We start from the raw sequence: 17,826 nt of genomic DNA, 5'->3' as shown, positions 1-17,826 counted from the left end.
GGGGAGACTCCAGGAAGTGGCCGGAGGGGACAGTCGGGAGTTGATCGCTCCGGAGACGCGGAGGGCGCAGAAACATTGCAGGGCGAGAAAGGCCAGGAGCCTGGAAATGCTCTCCCAAGTATTTATTCTCAGAGGAGGGTGGTCCCTAAATTGCCGAAGAGTGAACATTAAAAACAAGGAAGAGCCCGCTGTCCAAGTCAGACGCACAGAATAGTTTGGAAGAAGAAATACGACGCCCAAAGTGGTCGAATTAAACAAAATCGGGGTCACTTAAAAAGATATCTGACTTGTTACTACAAAGGAAAGGTGTCGTCTTTTAAAAAATAATTTACAGCGGGTGAAAGACAAGTTTAGGTTGGTAAACACATCTGCAGTAGCAATAAATACTTAGTAATACAGGATAAATTCCTCAGTTAAATCAATACTCATCACGTGATCTTACTTAGAAAATATATTAAGTATAGTTCATATTAAGATGATGAACATTACAATCTCACCTAAAGTAGAAATATGTCATTTATAGCTTGGGTTTTGATACCACCATTTTAGCACTCTAAAGGCAGTTAATTATTAAACAAGAACAAAACTGTGCAAAGAATTATTTTGGAGAATACACTGGTAGGGAAACAAGAAAAATCAGTCAGATAAACATTTTGTTACACATAAAAAAGCAACAAGTTAACACAAGTAGGGAGATAAGAGGAAAATATGCAAATTAAGCTCTTTAAAGCTACCAATACACTCTTAGACATTCTGTTTACACAAGAAATCTAAGAAAAGCAGAAGGTAAAGTAGAAGATAAAGTATAGGAAATTATGGCCTTCTGGGGGAGGACAAGTTTAGGAGAAACACAATGAAAATATATAACTCTAATAGCACCCAAGTTTCACCCACAAACCGAAAAGGTTAAGTCAAAATAGAGAAAGGCAGCCTTGAATCTTGGCACACATAAATCTAAACGAGCAAAATGAAGAGATCAAATACAAAACAGCCTCCAAAACAAGAAACTTAAGGCAGTCTTCATTTAAAAACTTAAATAATATTACATTTTAAAAAGCTGACTGACGTGTGGAAATATGGACTTTTAAATTATGAAAAATATATCAATATCAGATAAACAAGTTTGGTAAAATGTACCACTTGTGTGAGAGATACTTAAATGTATAAAAACATCTGATATTTGAAAAAAAAAAAAAAAACAATTATCTCTAACCCAGGAGTGACCTGTAATCCCAGCACTCAGAAGGCTGAAGCAGGAGGCCACCTGTGAGTTTAAGGCCAGCTTGGGCTATGTAATGAAGTTAAGGCTAGCCTTGTCTTAAAAAAGTTTATAATGACATTTTAAAAATATGATAGGTTAAATCTTAAGTTTCTAATATAGATATTTTAGTAATTGATTCAGTAGAGACAGTGTGTTCTAATACAATGTTGGACAAATTAACAATGTCAAAAAAAAAAAAAAGGCTACAAAAGAATGTTACTTGTCCACGTAACTTAACCTGAAGTTAAATGCCTTAAAAAAAAGGAAAGAAAAAAATGAAAAGGAAGCTGTTGGGTAAAACAAAATTTGAGATAAGAGAAAAGAACACTTTAAAAAGGTTACTGAAAATATCAATATTAAGACACATTAGAATGAAATACTGTAAATATGTTTATTGCATCATTTTACACAAATAAATAAGACAAAATGCCTCTTGATTGCCTCAGTCTCCTAAGGACCTGATCAATGCTAATGTAACATGGGAATTAAAATAATAGTCTTAAAATCTGAATAGCACCTTTTATCCAGGAATCACAAATCTATTCATAAACATAAAAGATAAAGGTAATAAGGCCTTGGAAAATGATAAACACAATAAATGAAAATAAATGCAATTAATAATGGCTTTATTATAAAAAGTAACAGTATAGTATGATTGTGAATCTATTAATTATATGTACATACTAATTTTCCCTAAAGCACGCTCTTTATTCTGAACTATGTGACTGTAAGAAATAAGCAAAATAGCATACAAGAGTTACATCCTAGTGATATACATTGATTAACTAATTCACATTATCTACTACTTCAGAATATTTTATTATAGCCACTGATTATTGGCCACTATAAACCCCAATCAAAATAAAAAAGAAAATAGATAATGAGAAAAATCCCACCTTCCTAGGCATGTGTGAGAAAAGTTATGATGGTGGGGGGGTCATCAACTGAGATACTACATGGGCATTTTTCATCTGGCCAGAGATGCAACAAAGTAATCAAAAAAAGTTAAACTATAAATTGCCTATCAAAATAAAAAACTTCAGAAACATGAAATATTTCAACTCAAATACATAAACTATTTAACATGTGGGCATACACTTAAGATGAAGTGTATCAATTTTCTCTCATAAGGGGCATTCAAACTGGCTACACAAAGGACGCAAAGCAAACTATTGTAACAGATATACAAGATTTTTTAAAAACTTAAAGGACCATTGCATGTTTCAGATGGCAACATATTAAAGTAAATATGCAGGCAGATATTTGAAAGCATTAAAACATTCAGAGTGTGTGAATACACACACATTTGTAACAGTGAAAGCATTTAGAATTCAAATGCTTTTAAAGCAATTCCGCAAGTGACTTAGTAAAGCAATGCTTACCACCATAACACTAAGGACATTTTTTTCATCTTTTTAAATTCAAATACAGTTGGCTATCTCTACACTCTTACAGAGAGCACAATTTATATAGCATATTGCTCTTTTTGTCATGTCAACTCTTTGTTGTTTGGCTTTAGCTGCAGGTGGTGTTTTCCATATATCAATTCTGGGAATATGGTCTGTTCTGGCCATATAAGGACGTCTATTTAAGCCATATGCTTTGCTGTCATTGTCTCATTTTGTCTGTCTGGGTTGTCAGTACTCATTTCCACTTGATTTTTCCCCCCACTGCTGGGGATTGAACCTAGAACTCTGCGTGCGCACCGCAAGTGCTCTACCACTGAGCTACATTCCCACCCTCCACATTATTGCTTGAATGGACCAAATATCAATTTGTAAGAGCAGAAAGGATGATGGCTGTGGGCGCAGCCCTAACAACTTTGTCAAAATATATACTGGAGAGGAAATGCAATATCCTGTAAACATTTACATCCTCTTAGCACATATTATCTATGACCGACATCATTATAGCTGCAGAAGTTTAGGAAAGAATTTACTTGCTCAAGTTCTGAAGTCTGAAGTATGTGTGTGCATGGGGCTTCAGTATACAAACCAGTGCTGAGGACATGGCATATGCTAGCTGCCTTTCTGTGACCCAGCCCCGAACCTGGAGAGGGAGGCTGCCTCATGCTTTTCTCTGACTAAACTGATTAATCCTACAAGAGGTTCTGGCCTCCGTTATATATTCTCAAAGTATCTTGTATTTCTCCTCTGTAACAGTCTTAATCAACAGGTTGGATAATTATTGGCTTAACAAATATCTCCCTTATTAGACGAGAAACCCTATGAAAGAAGTCTCTGCTCACTGCCATATTACCAAGAACTTAATGCAGTAGCCTTATAACATTATGAATGAATATACAGAAATAAAAAGTTCATAGCGCCACTTGCAACTAATTTCCATTATCAATTGTATTAACAGTACTTCTCAAAGATTGCAGAACTGAGGAAGAAATAGTGTAGAAGGTGATTATGTCATTTAAATTTGAATTAATTAAAATTAAACAAAATTTACAAGTTAGGGGCTGGGGATTTAGCTCAGTGGCACCATGCCTGCCTCCCAAGCACAAGTTCCTGAGTTTGATCCCAGATACCCCAACAAAAATTACTAGTTCCTCCATCATATTTTAAGTGCATAATAGCCTGACATGGCTAGTTGTTATCCTAAAGGACAGTAGAGATTATAGAATCTCTCCCCTTTGAAGAAAGTTCCATTGAATAGTGCTTACCTAAAACACTTGTATGAAAAACTCAGTGGGCTGGGGATTTAGCTCAGTGGTGCCACGCCTGCTTTGCAAGTGCCCAGGTCATGAGTTTGATCCCTGATACCACAAAACAAACAAACAAACAAACAAACAAAAATCAACTAAGTGAATCTAGGATCAGGTCAGAAGGATTCTTAGAGATGCTGAAAGGCTTTCAGACATTCTAATGAGGTCTGAGCCAAGATCAGTTTCCATTTTCCATCTATGTGTCCATAGATCTGTAAAGTTTCATGAAATGAGACTTGTGGACTGCTGAACACAAATTCAAGACTACTTTCTCAACATGTCCGTACTTGGAAGGGTCCTATGATACATTTGGAATAACATGCTTTTACTCCAAATGTTACTTTGCACGAGTATTTAAATATCTCGTCGGTGAAGGCAAAAACCACAGTCATTCCTACCCCTTACCTGGAGCCCTCACATTAAGTAAGAGTAGCTGCCCTTAGAACTGGCTCCTTGAAAGCTTTAATTGTAGATACTGTACCTACTCAAACTGGCAGGGCATCCAGATACCAAACAAATAATGGTATACTGCAGAAAATAATGACAAAAGCCTAGAGAATGTTGCTGGAAAGATAAAAGAGCAATGATAATGAACTTTAAATATAGGGTTTAAGGGGTTTTGTTTTTGTTTTTCCCCAAATAAGATGGGTTTCAGTTGTAGCCTGACTGACAGTGATCAAAAGTTGTTTCCTAATTACTCTGGGGTGGATGTAAAACCCCACTGGTAATTTATGATTTAGTTTTAATAGACAAAGTTCTTTATTATAGAAGAGCAAAGAAAGGTCAACGTCTATGCTAGTTTAAGAGATCTGTGTAACAATGGCCATTGTAGTTGACTCCTAGGAACTGACAAGACACTTGGTCCTTTTACTCAGAAATACTTTTTTATTAGCGAAATTTTATTAGATAATTTTTTAAAGCTACTGTTCCTCCTATAGATTTTGGAATGAATCATTTCTCTAAGATGGCACAATGGTAAAAATTCCAACAAAGCTAGTGTATCAGTCTAGACCTAACTTTAAAATTAAATAGTAAGTAGGAAAGATTCCTGATAGTGCCACTGAGTTCAACAATGTGGAGAGATCACCACCAAAGTCCTTAACAGTTTCAAGATGCCTCCTTTTTCATTCCTTGGCTCTGGGAGTGCCTTCCTGTGCTTTCTTTCAGGAGGATCTTTGGCTATCTTCTTTAATATGCAGATTGTTTTCAGTCTTTGTCCAAAGCCTATTCCAGTTGTTGGTATTCCCTCTGATGTTCCATCACACTACCTGCCCTACTTGCACTATGGTATTCCATATTTATATGTCAGAACCTCCAAACTGCAAAGCAATAAGCATCCTGAGGCTTCTTCAAAATATATACTCCTGGAGTCTCTCACTGTGCCTGCCACCACTGGGAAGAAATTCAAGAACTGTTTTTATGCAGCAGTGCTTCTAAGAATGCTGCTTAACTACCTTAGGATGTAAAGCCAGGTGCAGGGATCACAATCAGGATGTCCAGGCTGCACTCCACTGCAATTAAAACAGAATAGCTGAGGGGAAAAGCCAGGCTGCTTTTTAAAACTCCCTGGGATTCTGAGGTTCAGCCATGTTCTGTATCCACTGTTTTGGGTCCTATTTTAGAGATAGAGAATTAAACATGCCTGCTGGGACACCGGTGAGGTAAAATTTTTAACCCAATTCTGGGGTCAGTCAGGGTCAGTTGGAAAAGATAAGTCTGTTCTAAGAAACTTCCATGACCAAAAATTTAAGAAATGTTTATGCAGGCAAGCCACTTGTTCAGACAAACAGAAAAAGGGTAAAAAAAAAAAGGGTGGGGGGGACAAGCCATTAGATCACTGATTTGGCGAATAAAGGTATGCTATTTGAGGAACCATGATAAATTAGCATTTGGGCACTTGCTTGAGATTTACTGGGGTGCCAGAAATCCTGTGCAGGTATGTGATTTATCATCATAGACATAAGCGACTAACCACAAAATTACACATGGAAGTACAATTCTAAATCCAGTCTATTATTTACTGGAGCCAGAACCATCCGAGTTTCCTCTAATTCTTTTATCAACACAGTTGAATGTGACCCCCCCCAACCTTGAGTGGGATTCTCCTTAAATGTTTGAAAACTTCTATTTATTTCCACACTAAGTCATTGCACTTGAGCAAAACCAAAGCATGCACAATGTACCTGCCCAGGAGCCAACTGCAGGGCATCTCAATCCTAGCTGATTTGCCTTCAACACTGGCAAGAAACTCAGGTGATTTTAATTCCAACAAAATCAAACAGCAACCCTTCCCAATCAACCTTTAGACAAAAACACATCAACCTTAGCAATAAGAACATTATTGTAATTTTTCTGTTATAGTTGTAGGGAGAAAGAATTTGAGGGTCCAATGAGTGCAAATCCCACTCCAAGTTGTTTCTGTGAGACCATGAGCCAAAGGTGGTACAACTTTATACTGCTCTCTGTGTACAAGAGAAGACACTAGACCAAGGACTGTCCATTTGAAAGGAAAGCCAGCACTACCAACAAATGTATTACATGTGAACAACAAACACCACTATACTGCTTGACATTTGTTGATGTGAAAGGCAAGTGAAATTCAAACTAAACCACATTCTATTTGACCCTGCAGAAGAGTTAAAAACAGTTGTAGCAATAGTAGTATCACACTACGAGTATAACATCACTGAAATGTACCCTTAAAAATCATAAAAATGGCATACTTTGTTATATGTTTTACCACAGTTTTTTACAGAGCAAAACAATCTTTCATCTAATCCCAAATTTCACAAAAAATATCATGAAAATATCATGCCAAATTTAAGAGACAACAAGCTACAATAAACCTCCTCCCCACCCCAACTTTCCAATTTGTCCTCACCTGTTAATAGTCACAGTCCAGTCTATGCTAGATAATAATATGACAAATACCTGACCCAAAAACAATTAACATAAATTGACAGTTAGAGACCAAGGGCTCACACAATTTGAGGGTCCTCCAGTGCAAGATGGTTTTATTCAATATATCTTGATAAAGAGAAGGAAGCAAAAAAAGGTATATTACGTCCCAAAATTCTTTTAAGATGCTTTTCAAAACAGTAAAAATTAACTACATCCCTGCAATATTACACCTTCCCACTTAAATGGTACTTAAAGTGTCACATACTTATACACAGCACAGCTGCATTCGTAACACTTGTGTAAATGTAGTCTAATAATTTATAAATTATTTACATATGAAGGCTTTAAAAACAGATTCTATCTTCAAATAAAATAACACTTCTAAAAGGCCTCTACATTTAATTTTGTCTGTCAGTTTTAAGTGATAGTAGTATTAAAGTATATTTATTTCTTTTTCAATGTTTAGAAATATTTTGTCCTATCATATGCTGTATATTATTCTATATCATCTATTTCTCTTGATTTTATATCAGGGTCTTTTATAGTAAATGATGGAGATTATTTGAGACTTAAGACTTACATGCATTTTATCTTATATGCATGACTAAGCAATATTAATAGACTGCAAAGCAAATTAAAGACATATTTATGCATAAAAGCATTAACTAAAATACAAAAAAAATAGCTTCACAGTATAGCTAAAGCATACCTATTTACCTATCTGTTCCTCCTCATTACTGTGTTTATTGTAAAATTTAATTCACTAGAAAATTAACAAGGACTGTAAACATGCACACAAATTTCCAGCTGATATAAAGCAAAATGTTTATAAATAATGCTACAGTATAACTTTTAAAAAAAGAACTAGAGAGACTTTAGTCTATTTTTTAGTCATATATTTTTATTTATTTTGTAATGAGTGCTTTCATTTGTGTATATATACATGCAGGAGAGAAACAGCATATTTACAAAAAATTTTGATGGGGAACAGCTTGTAACTGTTTTGAGACTGCATTGTTTTAAAGATGATCAATAGCTACTGTTTTCTATTTCTTCTGCAATTGAATAAACTCTACATTGTCATGTTGTATTTAATGAAAAATTAAGCTTATCTCTTCTTGGAGGTACTAAGACCTTCAAAAATAACTTTTTAATTCACTTTGTACAAATGGTATTTGTCACTAGAAATTTACCACACAGCAAGCTAAGTGCATTTCCCAAACTAGCATATGCCACGATTTGGTTATAAAACCAAATCTTGTGGCATTAATAGATTTGAGAAATCCAGTTGTTTGGCAAGCATCCAAATATAAATAAATGTGTGTATACATATTATATATATATTAAAATAAATGGACACAGCATCTGTATGTCATGCAAGGGAGTATTACATAATTTGCAACTAGTCTACCACTGTTTTAATGAGAAATCCTTTAAACCCTAGTGAATGTACCATACCTATTACTAAGCAATTCCCACAAGAGAAAAGATAAATGATATGGAGGGGTAGTGGAGAAAAACTAAGAAAACTAAATTTGGGTCTTGCTTCTTACTCTACTAGCTACCTGAGTGATCGATCCTTCATTAGTTAAGCAGGATCAGGTTCCAATCTATAAAATGAGGGGACAGCATCTGATAATGTTTAAGACCTGATGGAAAAATTCTCTGACTTCACTTAAAAAATTAACTTCACTCTAAAGAGAAAATAAAGGCAGAAGGAAATTTCTCACATGCTACGCTAGATGTTTATCTATATATAAGAGACAGGTGTCAAACAAACAAATAAAAAAAAAAAACACTAAGGCAAAGAGAAACTTTAACTCACCAGATTCCATCTGTTACATTTGAATTCATGCATAATTGATTATCCATGACTGGTAAGTTCTTTTCTCACTAGCCGGCCACAGTTTTCTAAACATTATGTATTAAATCACTACTAAAGTAGACTGCGTTTTCAGAAACAGCAAGGCAGAAGAAGAATATTTTAAATGAAAAATTACATGCCGGTTAATAATAATACAGCTGACCTATGTTTAAGGGAGAGAAATTTTAATCATGTGCATATTAAATATTAATAACCTATTCTGTTACTGTTATAATAAGGTTAAGTAGGCTTCTCTATGCTTAAGGAAAGAGAGAGAAGTAGGACTGCATAATGGTGCAAAAAGATACAGAGAGACAGACATAAGGAAAATGTGTCAACAATAAACAAGAGGAAATGAGAAAGAAGGAAAAGATGAAGGTGGAAACTAATCTCTATGTGTCATTATGACTGCCAGAGTACTGGCAAAGAAGCAGCATCCTTTTATTTCAATTTTAATCATTTCTGAATTTTAATACCCAGCTCCTTTTGTAATTCTCCTGGCATTCCCCATATGCCTCCATCCCAGCCAAAACACCAGTGTAAATTAAATGGCAGGCAACCACACCACTGATGTAGCCTCCCCAAAGAACCTACCAGGTGACCAAAAGCAAAAAAAAGGTATGTCTACTTTACATCCCTGCGGACCTCTTAGTCAATTAACTGGCTGAGCGTTTTCTACTTTCTTTAATTTTGAAAAGAAGGAGAATAGTTAGGTAAGCTACAGACAGAGAATCATGAAAAAAAATAAAGCAAGCCAGTCGTAATACAATAATCAGTGACCATCAGGGCCTGGAAAAATGAGTTTGCTCTCACTGGCACTAAGGAGCATCACATGATTATTTAATTACAGCTCTAATTTTTGTCTCGTGGATGGCAACATATCAACAATTAATAGGGCAAATAGAGGAGACTGTGTTTTTAAAGAGATAGAATGTGCATGACAATGTAATAGGTCACCCAGCAGCTACCACCTAAAGAATACTCTTTTCTATAAGTAAGAATGTCTTGCAAATAGCCCCACACATTTTAAAAATAAAATAAAATCCAAAAGGAAGTATCTTTTTTAGGTGACTTTCATAAAATGCCAGAACTTTTTGGAATGTCTTACATGTAGTAATTCAATCCTATGGCAACTCCAGTATTAGTTTTAAGGAATGCAGTGAAATCTTCATTAACATAAACACCCTGAATCTTAGAAAAAATTTTAAAACAATGCGCATATAGCTACAGTAAAAACAAGTTTTTATACAATAATCAGAAATGATATGTATTCAATGGGATCCTGAAAAAATTAATTATTAGCAAAGAACAGTGAAGGTCGAACTTGGCCCACAGTGTATAGTGGTACAGGGGTTCTGGAATATCAGAAAGACCCCTGGTGGTGGCCTAAGAGAGAAGATCTCAGGGGAGAGTTCTCAGTTGACTCTGGTAATCTGTTACCACAACCAAGGGCCAAAGGACCCTGAACATGAACAGAGACAGTTAATGTAATCCTGGAGGTCAGACACTGAGGATAAAACAGAAACCCTGATGTTACTGTTAAAGAAAGAAAGAAAGAAGAAAAAGAAAGAGAGACCAACAGCATGTAATGAAAGGCATCCAATTATCCAGAAAACTGGGGCATGCATAGATTAAACGTTTAGATGACCTCTGTATAAACAGAAAATTAGAAGGAAAAGTCTCTTTTTTCACAATAAATCTTTATCAGCATGAGTTACATTCAGGATTTATTCTATTATTATTTCAGCACTTCTTTAATGAGTGTTAATTATGTACAAGGCACAAGGTACAGAATGCTGTGAATGAAGTTCTACAATTTAATATAGCACAGGCATATATCATACATTTAATTTCTTTTTGTAGTTTAGTACCTTGTTGAAATAATAGCAAGATCTATGAACTTGATAAAGTAGGAATACTAGGGCAATTTCAAAAGTGCCATCTTACAGAGTTACAAGACATACAAATTCAAGTCAACCAAGAGATTTTAATTTGGCAGAATTGTCTAGGTAAATCCAGCCTTAAATTCCTGTAGTTCCAGTCAGCTGTTGTTTTGCCATGACAGAAACCATAGCTAAAACTTAGATTTGAGATTTGGACAATGAAATAATCCCATTGTGATCAGATGTTCAAATACTCTTTAAATATTAGGATATATGGAATTTTCTAAAAATAAGATTTGACTAAAGAAACAGTGACTAAAATGATTTCACAAAAGAATTATCAAGCGGTTCTACACCAACTCAATAAAATTTTAGTGGCTAATGTTAGCCAAAGTCATAAAAAATAGGAAAATGTGGGCATCTCAAAATACAATATGGGAAAGCTAAAACTGCAGAGGGGCAACAATTTTGGCACTAGCAAAAGCTCTCAGGCCAATAGTAATTACCCAAAAAAAAGAAAAACAAGAAGAAATTTTTATTAACCTAGCAAAAGGTTTTTAAATTAAATTTCTTGAGAAGAAAATCTGTGATGATTCTGAACCAAAAATGTGGCTCCATACATTCTGAAAGAATTTTTTTTCCAAGAGTCTAAGCAAGCAGCAGCTTGTGTGTAAGAGTATACATCATTCTTTTTAACGTGATTGTTAATATAGTTAACATGTCTCAGAAAAGGCTGTAATTAACTGTCTACTGCTCTAATAACACTAATAAGCGTACAGTATTATTAAAATACAATGACTCCATACAAACTAAGGCTGTCATTTTTAAACTTTTAAGAAAATGTTTTAAATTGCTTTTTAGTCCTTTAAACCACCCAAAAAGCCCACCTTTAAGATTTTTTTAAAAAAGCATACTTATTAAAATATTGTTCTCTCTTCCCAGTCTTAAGAATCTACCATTGAATAGAACATGTATCATTTCAGCTAGTGAAAATACAAAGATTAACACTTCAACTATTTAAGAAATAGCAGATTATTTTAAATTTGAAAACTGTAAACATTTTGATTTACTACTTTATTCACTGATAAAATATTTTCTGGGGAAAGAAAAGCTTACCATATATCAAGATTCACATAGCCCAGTTGTTAATCCCCAGTGATTCCCATTGTCTGGTTCACTGGAACAGGAAAACTCAATTGCATTCAACATCAAACAGCTAATTATGGATATACTATATTCAAGACTACCTTCATTTTACTAGATATCTGCATACACTAGCTTTTATCTTATTTATATAGTAATTATTACAATAACATGTGTATAACGTAAGACCTCTTTTACTTTAAAGTCCATAACATTATAACATGAAAATACCACATTGTCATTTACATGCTCTTAACAGCATATCAGAAACCATGGAGTAAACTATAGAGGAATCTCTACCAATCTACTTATTACATGCCTGTTTTCTAGGAAAATTGCGCCTAAAGAATTCCCCATCATATAGGTTACTAATTTTTCTTTAAATATCTCAAGCAAAGAACGTCTCATAATTTCCTCTGGAAGACTACTACCATATCTCATCATTCCAAAAAGGAATGTCCATTGAAGAATCTTTCTTGGTACCTGGTTCCAAATCTTCTATAGATGTGAAAAAGCAAATCCCAACATACAGACCTCCCCGACACTAAATGCCTACCGCTCGTTATAGATGTATCCCTGACTGTCCAAATGGAACTGGCTGTAGGAACTTTTCTGGCACTTACCCTCTAAATATCAGAGGCTTTGGTCCGAATCTAGCCCTACAGAAGAGATCTGAAAAAGTAGTCTCTGATGAGGTGACAATGACGAAGTTCTCTCTGGCACTGCTAGCAACGCAGAAGCATCCCCAAATGAGGTGGTTACCAGTTGCCTGTGAAGCAGCTGGACCATTACTGCAGTTCTGAGGGTGCGCCACAAATCAGGTCATAGCTCTGGGTAGAGTCCACCCACTTCACTAGATACAACGCCCTCTACTTCCTGCACACCTGTGGGGGGGACTAGGGGTGTAAAGGAGGGGAGCCAGCTCCCCTCCACAGACATTCTAGTAAAGACACAACCAGGTGCAGCCTGACATCTGCCTCTTTTGCATGAATTTTAACCTCATGGGGGACCCTATACCCCTAGGTGCTCCAAAACTACCTCTAACAATAAGCAAGCTCTAAAGTGAATGGCACCCTGTCATAAAATATTGCATAGTTAAGTGTTTTTATCCAGCAAGATCTTTTTTTCCACTGGAAACTGAACCAACTGTTAATTTTCGATTATAAGAAACTTCTCTACCAAATGTCAAATAACTGGACTGATTTCAGCAGAAACCAGGGACATAAATCCCGAGGAACCAGTTAACTAATTTTCACCTCTCCTAACTAACCTAGATGACTGCATAAACTGAATTGCATCCTTGAAAGTCCATTGAAAGAGGTTATTAGAATTTCTATTACAAACCTTCAGACAGCAACAACTGTGGAAGTGATACAGAATAACTTGAAAGAATAAAAATAGGCCAATATGCTAGAAAAATGCTACACTACTAAATCTCACCCTGAATATATATACACACAAGCTGTATCTATTTACTCTGAAATGAAGTATCTGATCTTAAAAAAGACTTTAAAAAAATAAACAGCAAAAGGTACCATTGGCATAAGTTCAAGAGTACGAAATAATGTGTGTTAATGTGTTGATCACACTCTATGAAGACATCAAGTTTAAATAGACTTACCATTGAGAATAGCAGTTAGAAATGATATATAAATTACCACAGTAGACACTTTTTCTTTGGTATAATGAAGCAAAAGAACCTTGTGTAACAGATTTGATTTATATGCTATATTAAGACCATATTCTGTTCTGATGTCAGTGTATATATGATTTGAGATTGACAACTGTGTGCAGACAATGAGTGTAAGAGCTTCTTAAATAATTTAAGTGAAATAAGCAGTTTCCTCGAGTTAATTATGAGTTTAGGAATTCAACTTTAACAGGATTTAGATGTTTCCAGAGGGGCTGTGGAAGAGAAGGGACCCTTAAAAGAAAACAACAAATATATCCAGTCTCAAAAAAAAGGTAGGAATCTCACTTATTTTAAGGATGGAGATTAACAAAAAGACAAAGAAGGGAGGCAAGAATATTTGCAGAGGGAAGCTAAGAGACTCAATCCACCAAATGAGTTACACTTTGTACTCATATTTACAGAATATTAGAAACTGAAGCATTTCATCTGAGACTTGGAAGGGAAGACTCCTTATCACAATTATTATCTATGGAATCAAATAGTTTAATCTATTTGGAACTTTGCAGAAAGTTAATTTAGCAAACACACACTTGAATGTGTTTGAACATATCTGTCCTGAGGTTGCTTTAAGATGACTATTTTAAGTGGCATGCAGATTCTTTTGGAGTTTTGATGTTATAGTTAAGGTATGCAAAGTAAAAGTGCAAAACATTTCTTTCAACTGGTTCTTACACGACAGAAATGAAATGAAATTACTCTCCTTTAAAGTTTTGCCACTGAGAAATAATAAGAAAAACTCCTCTCAACCCCTACTTCCAACCATGAAGAGTCAGGAGCCCCGAGTTATAGCACAGGTAGATATTAAAACGGAGACAGAGCCGTTATTTAGTGGTGACAGGAATATAAATACATGCACTAACCTATAAACTGGTATTTACTTCAGGAAGGTAAGTAATATTTTTCCTCTGATTGCTGAGCTGTCAGTTTAATGCAGCGTAAATAAACAGTAGGTGCCTGCTAGCTCAAAGTAGGAAGTGTTCATTCCACACGAGGAACAGATTACTGAAGCCTGATGCTCATCATGCTGAAACATAACTTTCATTTTACCAGAAAATATCCCTACCATGGATGATTTTTTCGTGCCTGATCTATTAATTAACTTAACTCTGTTCTGTCAAAATGTAAACCAATTTGTTAAAATCATTGCACAGTTTTGGAGTTTGAAAACCAAATCAATTTGAAAAGCAAGAGTAATGGCTGTTGTGTAATCTGATCACAAAAGCTAAAAATGAACCCAATATAAAAGCATAAACTATTTAAAAACAAGAATGACAGAGAATATATTTAAATAATGTAGAATTTAATAATCTGAATTACCTAATTTACTCAAAATCTTCCTCTGCCAACTAGCACCTTTAATATTTTGTAGCCTTGTGCTAGTTTGGTCTTTTACATATGTATGCTTATTTTGTTCTCTGAAACACCTAAAAGTAAGCCATTCACAAAAATCTTGCCATACTCCCTAATTCCAGTAGGAAGAATTCTGAATGCTCCTGACAGAAGCACCAAGTTTGAAGATCAGAAGACATGCTTCCTAATGGCATTCACATAAAATGAGGATCTTCTTCCTATTTTGTAAATGCCACAAAGCTATGATGATATGTAGCAACTAATTTTCCCCTCATGGGCAAGTACTTAGCAAAACATTTTGTGGCATCATTTAAAATGGGGCACATCTAAAAAGTACAAAACACAAGTATAAAAGGTTTCTATTTAACACACCAACAATATTCTGATGATTGATCAACAGACTCTAAAAGGAAAGGGGTTTTGAAAAGCAATGTTTTCACATTCAACTACACATAACCTGAAGATTGATTTAGTCATATACACTTGTGTATTTCACCAATTCCAAGTACTAATATAATATTAATTGCAGTCATCTGCGACAACAAGTATGGAAGAAATGATATATTTGCATAAGGGGCATATCGATGTATGGCCCTTTTGCAAATTTACAGAGCAGATGAAAAACCACTAGAGTGCTTTATAGAGTCCCTACTGTATATCCATGTTGTGTTTAGCTTAATAGTGTTTGTAACCAAAAGATTTTTACAATAATGAGGAACAGGTGCTTGTCACTTGACCTTCTAGGCCTAATTTATAATCCACAACCTGTCACACACACACAAAAAAACAAAAACAAACAAACAAAAAAACAACCTGAAATTCTCCAGATATTTCATTTGCTTCTAATTTAATGTAGTACTTCTTAACCATCACTCAGTATATTGTGTCTTATTCAATCACAGGTTCATATAGCTAATATAGCTAGCAACAGACTGCTGAAATAAATCATTTTTCTGTTGTTGTTCTTGTTTAGGATGCTGGGAGACAAAAGAACTACTTCTGTAGATTATCAACCAGAAAACACATTAATTTATTACAACAACTGAACAAAAGACATTCCTTTTGAATACTTTTATAGACAAAGAACTATTATTTATTACATATTTCAGCTTGTGGGAAAGTGAGGAATGCACTGATTCTGGTAATAACTGTTCAGACTTTTTGGAAGTTTTTTAGGTCTTCTTTATCCCTCTACACACACACATTTTAAGGAGGTAGTACTTTAGGAAGGAAATACCTATTCTTTTTTTTTTTTTATCCATCATTTGTATTCATTATTCAGAACTGAATACAAAATTGAGGAGTGATTTTATTTCTCTTGCATAATCTTGTTACATGTAGTCATATTCAAATTTAACAATGCTTTGTACTTTATAGCTACTGTTTACCTATTATATATTACATGACTGAAGAACTCTTATTTAAAATAGTTTCCATCAGAAAAAATATGAAGTAGTGTCAAATGGAGATGAAGAATAAACATATTTAGTGTATTTATAAAATGCAGTCATTTAAAATGTGCACAAATAGGATACATATTTTGCTGCTGCTACATGTTATGTTGTACGCATACTGTCTAAAGCATATTTAATAACGTGCTTAACCAAGTTAATTAAAGTATTTATGACTGGTGATTGTGTTAAACACTTGGAGAGGTAGTGAAAGACAGCCAGTTACTTCTGCTAACTAAAGTTGAAATTATGCACTTATTATAACCTTTTCTAACAACGTGAGAAAAACAGAGTAAATATATTAAATTTGTTTCACAACAGATGCTTAGGTTGTTAATATTTAAGATGCCTATTCATGCTATTCCTGTCTGCACATTTGTCAAAAATGTAAGCTTGAATGCTAATGTTTGCCAGCAGACTGGAGCAGCCACTATATGAATGTACTACTGTTCTAGTAAAATAATATGCGATAGAAATAAAGGACTGCAGCTAAATCATAGCACTAGTACCACATAAGAGATTAGTAAAGGTTTTTAGAGCAAACACCTCAGTGTTGGCATTCTTCAGACTTAAAGTACAAGATCATTTATGTATTTACTGCAGCAGTATTTGGTAGAATAAATCTCACATTCTCAGAAAACCCTCTTTAGGTAGGAGGTAAATTTCAATAAAGTTCTGAAGGGTGACTTACTCTGCGGGCAGCTCCCTGTAAATTTCAGGGGCAGCTTAGGACAAAACCTGACATGGAGCATTTCACTCATTCTTGAGCCCCTCCTCTATCCTCTTGGGAAAGACAGGTCCTCTGGCTTCCAAGGATGCAAACCTGCAACCCCAGTCCGTCGGGCAAAAAGGCTCTCTCCAGGGAACCGGGCATCTTTGGGTTTTCCCTCTTTTAAACCGTGTGGAGCCCAAGTCTTACACCATGTGCCTAGAAATCCAGAATGCCGCCGATAAAGTTCTCCGAGGAAGGGCGTAGAGGTCAAAGTTGCCAGCCAGGGCAACTCTTCGAGATGACCCTGTGGTTGACACTCTGTAAGTACAATGTGGCCCTAGTGGAGGCCAGAGCCCAGACCTCCAAGGAGGTCTTCGGGGTCATCCTCAGAGAGCGTCCGGCTCAGTGCCCTTCCCCGGTGCGCACACGTGTCCCTCTCCTGACCTGTCACTAGCCTGCTTCGTCCCCTCGCAGTAGTTGCCCAAAACCCGGTTCGGCGGCTCCCCGGAGAGGGGTGGGGTCGTCGGCGGAGAAACTTCCCGAGAAGCAGCTCGAGGTCCGAACCGCTGAGGGGGACGCGGGAAGACCCCGAAGCCGCACCTGCGAGGCCCCGGCCCCCGAGGCCAGCACTTGATCCTCCTCCAGCCCGACTCCACACCCGCGTTCGCGCCGGCAGCCCGTCCACTACCGACCTCGCAACAGCCGGCGAGGGCCCCAGCACAGAGTGCTTCAGCCTCGAACTCCAGGCTCCAACTTGAGCGGCCGAGTGGCTCCCGGGATGGAGAAGTTGTCACAAACTTCCCGGGCCCCTCTCCGCCGCCGCTCACCACCAGCCGCGCTGGCAGGGATCGGAGG

The 17,826-nt window shown here is 36.0% G+C and overlaps 1 protein-coding gene across 3 annotated transcripts in view; it reads right to left on the bottom strand.

Annotated features, from left to right (window-relative positions):
* The window catches only part of Satb1 (SATB homeobox 1), a 94,926-nt gene that overhangs the window by 75,744 nt on the left and 1,356 nt on the right, over nucleotides 1–17,826 (bottom strand). Inside the window, exon 1 of one of the 3 annotated variants that reach the window (XM_010612804.3) lies at nucleotides 12,389–12,477. The exons of the other annotated variants lie outside the window; for them this stretch is intronic. The gene's annotated coding sequence lies outside the window, so the exon portion shown is untranslated. Of the gene's footprint in view, nucleotides 1–12,388; nucleotides 12,478–17,826 lie in introns of those variants that run through there. 3 annotated transcript variants of the gene reach the window in all.

Source organism: Fukomys damarensis, unplaced genomic scaffold, assembly GCF_012274545.1.
Source record: "Fukomys damarensis isolate Sample0158 unplaced genomic scaffold, DMR_v1.0_HiC HiC_scaffold_28, whole genome shotgun sequence".
In the NCBI taxonomy this organism is placed as follows: domain Eukaryota; kingdom Metazoa; phylum Chordata; class Mammalia; order Rodentia; family Bathyergidae; genus Fukomys; species Fukomys damarensis.
Note: the sequence above shows the minus strand (reverse complement) of the source record. Positions and strands in the feature narration are given on the sequence as shown.